The following is a 6,000-nucleotide window of genomic DNA, read 5'->3' on the forward strand; positions in this document are numbered from 1 at the left end:
AGCATTGGGAGAATGTAGTCTGATTAATTAACGTTTACACTGAGTTGTCTTAGGATATCACTATGACCATGGTTCTTCTGATTCCAATTCTTAATTCTTTTATTTTTATTGCAGAATATAGGTGTCTACAGGTAGTTGATGTAGGATCACGTTAGGTGCGTCAATCGGACATAACTTGAAATCACCAGTAACACTTTCACATGCTGTTCTTTGTATTCCATTTAATTTTCTGATATGGTGAGGGTGATAAATTAAATATTGATAAGCAACAAAAATATTTTTCTTTTAATTTACAATTTCCGGGTACTTATTTGTCGCCATGTATAAAACATATGATCCAAAATGCGAAATGCAAACTAGTGCAAGTTCGTGCAGTATACGCTAATTCACTACACTGGCCGCTTTAAAACTGTATGGCAGGGCAAACTCATATAATCATTTGAACCCCTTTCACTAACCCTGAAAGAACCGGGAAACTGATATTAAGGAACTCTACTTTAGCTCTGTCTAGACAAAGTCCACTCCCATTATCGTAGAAAAAAGTTAGTAAAGAGAAGCTCGTAGATAGCTGTGAATGAGTAATCAAACCCTCTTTTCAAGCAATTATTCATGATTTCCCAAATGAGAGATCAAACAATTTCAGATTTTTTTCAAGAAGGTTGAGAGGCTCACTTGCATTTAAAAAATATCAATATGCAAGATGCGATAGGTAATTTAAATGATCCTAAAATCAATGAGTAATCTAAGCCACTATTCAGCAGTTTATTCTAATGTCTAAATAAAGAAATAATTCATGGTTCAAAGGTAATTTCAAGAAGGTTAAAGAATCCTCTACCATCGCAGAAGAAAATCGATATACCAGAAGTGACAAACAATATTCAATGAATAATCTGATCCTCCGATCCTAGTTTCTTCTACTTCCTATGGAGTAAACTGAAACATATCCATGCGTTTCAAATAGAGATGAAGAACCTTCTATGTCCAATTTATAAGTGGATACAACAAAATTCAGGGATATAAATGATATTTTTAAACCCGAAGCTTTGACTACGAATTGAAGGGATTTTAAATAGAATGATCGGTAATCATTAATGAACCATTTTGCCCTAACACTTAAACGAGACTTAGGTTTTACGTCCGTAAAATAACATTAAAACTCACAGAGAGCTTTCGACCGAAGCATGTCCAGATAGAAGCAAGGTATTACGAACTATCCGGTTTTAGTTAAATCAGTTCTGAGTAGACTTAGCAAAAACAAAGCGTATTTCTTGAATTATAGCATAATTACATTGCGTGTACTCCAAATATTGGAACTCTTAACATTCAGAGAATTCAGAAATTATATTCGCACTTTGCAAAGTTTTTCAGTGTCAAAGAGCTTCTTGTCGGTCCCAGTAAATGACTTCATAAAACAAAAACAATTATGAAAAACTTAAATTCCTGAATTGTGCAACTGTTTATTTTGTTGGTTTTATTATTGTATTAATTTACATGGCTAAAGGCGATGACAAGCGAGTTTCAAAACCCCACCAACGTGTTCTTTGCACTTTGGAGCCGACCTTGCATTTTAGTGCAACACCCTGTCATATTCTGCGTTTAAACATATATACATAAATGTGTTTACTTTAGACATGGGTATTTAACACTAATATTGGGTCGTTCACTAAGGAATTTTCTTTTCATTAATGCGATTTAAAAACCATTTTTTATTGCGTAAAAATTTTTTGGAAATTATATTTTCTCCATTTTGATGCAAAACTTTTGGTCTTGTGGATCTTGTTCGTTCTCGCATAATTTCTTATCCTTGCAGCCAAAAAACTGGTTCCCCTTTTTCTGACACTCTGATTTAAGTTAAAGGTTCTCTCATCCCAAAATATTTGCAGAGACCGCAACAATTAATAGTCCGAAGGTGTCTAGTCTGGAGAATATGGGGAGTGTGTTAGCACATCTGACTCAAGCTGGAAAAGCTTTTGGCGAGTCACCAAACTTGTATGAGGTTTCGCATTATGCTGGTGGAACAGTACACCTTATCTGTTGATCGATTCTGCCCTCTTCCGTTGATATTGCATCACTCAAAATTTGTTCGGGCAATCCAAATTTTAAAATCCATCACCCACATAACTTTATTCTGCTGACTAACGACGATAATCAAAGCGGTTTGAGCTGGTTCAACCTTTTAAGACCATGATCTCTTGTGCTTTATAAGCTTCGAAATTATTCCTAGACTTTCATTTGCTTGACAAATTTAATCTTTCAGCAATTTTTTTAGTTGTTATTCGTCAAACTACGTCTGCTTCAAGCTGCTTTGTGGTACATTCTCAAGATAAAAATTGCCGGAACAATTTTGCAATCTAATTTTGGCATTACTTAGTGAACGACCCACTATATACTTTCGGAAATAGTATTTCATTGAAGAATCCATAATACGTACGTGATAGAAATCATATACATAGGTATACTTGTATTTGGCTGTCCCCGATTGAATCCCATTAAGCGAGCATTTACTTTGAGATACATAATACTTAATTTTATATTGCATGATTCGTGGGCAACTTTTTCGAGCATTTCGGCCAATAGCCCGAATTTCTTCGGAAATGTTGTCTTCCAAAGCTGGAATAGTTGCTGGCTTATTTCTGTAGACTTTAGACTTTACGTAGCCCCACAAAAAATAGTCTAAAGCGTTAAATCGCATGATCTTGGTGGCCAACTTACGGGTCCATTTCTTGAGATGAATTGTTGTCCGAAGTTTTCCCTCAGGCCATAGAATCGCGAGCTGTGTGGCATGTAGCGCCATCTTGTTGAAACCACATGTCACCAAGTTCAGTCCTTCCAAATTTTTGGCAACAAAAAAGTTTGTTAGCATCGAACGATAGCGATCGCCATTCACCGTAACGTTGCGTCCAACAGCATCTTTGAAAAAATACGGTCCAATGATTCCACCAGTCCGTAACACCAAACAGTGCATTTTTCATGCATGGGCAGTTCTTGAACGGCTTCTGGTTGCTCTTCACCCTTCAAATGCGGCAATTTTGCTTATTTACGTCCATTCAACCAGAAATGAGCCTCATCGCTGAACATAACACGCGCGCGAAACACATTTCGAACCGAACACTGATTTTGGTAATAAAATTCAATGATTTGCAAGCGTTGCTCGTTAGTAAGTCTATTCATGATGAAATGTCAAAGCATACTGAGCATCTTTCTCTTTGACACCATGTCTGAAATCCCACGTGATCTGTCAAATACTAATGCATGAAAATCCTAAGTCAAAAAAATCACCCGTTATATGTACTTTCGGAAATAGTATTTCATTGAAGAATTCATAATACGTACGTGATAGAAATCATATAGGTATACTTGTATTTGGCTTTCGCCGATTGAATATTATTAAGCGAGCATTTACTTTGAGATACATAATACTCGTACTTTATTTTTATTGCATGATTCGTATAAAATGTATAATTCAAGCTTTCTTATGCATCTCAATGATCTACCGACTTAAGCAGCTGCCGTGAACAAACTGGTTGACAGATTGCGCTCATATTTGGCGTAGTAATTAAGGACAATTCTACCCAAGTAGCATTTTTTTTAAATTTTGATGTTGAATGAGGTTCTTAAGAATTTTTAGGCTTGAAGAGATTGTAAAAGTCTATTGATTGCCGTAAAGGTTTATAGATTCGTTTCAAGAAGATTTGGGCTTACACTGCCAGCTAGTACTTGTAATTCAGTTCTAGATATGTATTGATAAGGGTCTAAGTTTCGATATAGCCGATAATCCGAAACAAATGATAGTCCGATGGTGTAAGGTCAGGGCTATATGGTGGATGCATCAAAACTTCCCAGCCAAGCTCTCCCAGTTTTTGCCGAGTCATCAAAGATGTGTGTGGTCTAGCGTTGTCCTGATGAAAAACGAAGCCTTTTTTGTTGATCAGTTCTGGCTGTTTTTTTTCGATTGCTTGCTTCAATCTCATCAGTTTATGACAGTAAACAATACAGCTGGGCAGCTCATAGTGAATGATTCCTTTCCAATCCCACCGAACACTCAGCATAATCTTTCGAGACGCCAATCCTCGCTTTGCGACCATTTGTTGAGCTTCATCACGCTTGGACCATGATCTTTTTCTCACATTATTATCGTATTTGATCCACTTTTCGTCTCCTGTTACCTTTCGCTTCTGAAATGATTCGATATCATTACGTTTCAACAAAGAATCTCAGATGTTAATTCGGTCCATTAAACTTTTCACAAACAATTCATTGAGATCAAAGATCAAGCTTCTTTTGTAGGCAGCCTTTTTTAAATGGTTCAAATCCGTTTGATAAATGTTAAGTTTTCAAAATATATCTGATTTTTCCAACCGTCTATTTTAAAGGTGTTCTACTGTATGTGCGGACGAAAGCAGCGTAATATATTCAAAAATTATATACGAGTACACATTGCCCTCTAATTTGTCATTAGAGGTCATTCATTTGTAGAAATTATTTTGGGACTTTCCTATTTAGGAACCAAGTTAATTTATGCAAAATAATTGAGTGCAATTTCGTAATATTCTAAAAAAATGCAAAGCAGACGAAATTCGAGAAACACTTTCGAATTCGGAACAATGTTTTTGGGAAAATTTTTGAATTGGGCAATGTGACCGATTGCTTTGATTTGAAAGGTTTAAGTGGCGCGCATAATACAAACTCGCTTCCAAGTGTTTACTCAGCACGAAGAACATGTTGTTTTTGTTATTTTTTCTATAACTTTTGTTTTTGAAGTACTTAACTAATGTGCCACGCAAGAAAGTGACGTCTTAAATAAACTAAATTCACGCATTATTGAATGGGAACACTAGCAGCAGAGCGCCTGAATGCTGGACCGACGTGCAGTGCTCGCCTACAAGTGCCCACACACACGCTCATACTAGCGCTCGGGATTAGAACACGTGGAATGCGAAAGCAGGATATGTGCTGCTAAATGAAGCATTGCACAGATTGAGGATACTTCCTGTGCAGCACGCGCAAGTGAAGCATGTCCTTAGACAGGAACGCGCGCGCCTGTACAACTAGTGTCCCGGCAATACTTGAATTAGCGGACGGCATACACTTGTGATCCTCACCGAGAAGGGCCGCACGGGCGCTGCCAAATCAAAACAAACCTACCAAGGAGTGAATGCTAGCGAAGATCATAGGCAAAAAATCAGAATAATAAATTGCAGCACTTAACGAAACGAAATTGAAAACTTAAACGACTTGGTATGGAGTTCAGTTCACAAAAACAACAACAACACAAAGCGTTCTGCTCGGTCTTTGCTATAGCAAAGGTCGCCTGACATAAAAGTGAAAACAATGCACATTTCAAAGACAATAAATAAATAAAAGCACACAAAATACATACATATAGACATACATATATACATATATAAATACTATATATATATTATATATAAGGCCATAAATAATATATTAAACACGACGACTTGTTCATCATTTATAAATACAACACAAATGAAATTGAGAGCAATATCCTTCCGGCTCCCAGCCAAGGTACGTCTACCTTTGACAGTGAACGCTCGAACAGGATATGCGCGATCGCGCATAAAAACGTCAAGAACAAGTGTTATCCGCTCTCAGCGCACACAATCGAAACGTTAAATGCATTCATACGCCGCAAAATTCAACAAAGCCCCTGCACAATGACAGGAGTAAGGCAAAGAAATATGAAAAAGCAAAAAATATACACAAAACTGGCATGAAAAGCGAAAACCAATAGGGGCAGTCCAGTCACTGTCAGCCGCGCAGAAAAGCCAAAAAATTCCCTACAATACACTAGACGGTGCATAAATTTATTTTTGTTTTAAATTTTTACTTTTTAAATTTTCTTTTTTGTTTTTGCTCCGCCAGCATTCATGCGCACTTGCGATCACACCGGAAGTGGGTGATTTTTTCTTCCTCGCAATTTCATTGCTCACTCGCACATATAGTATGTACATATGTAAAGGATATAGTTTTACTTGC

Source organism: Bactrocera dorsalis, chromosome 4 (assembly GCF_023373825.1).
Source record: "Bactrocera dorsalis isolate Fly_Bdor chromosome 4, ASM2337382v1, whole genome shotgun sequence".
NCBI lineage: Eukaryota > Metazoa > Arthropoda > Insecta > Diptera > Tephritidae > Bactrocera > Bactrocera dorsalis.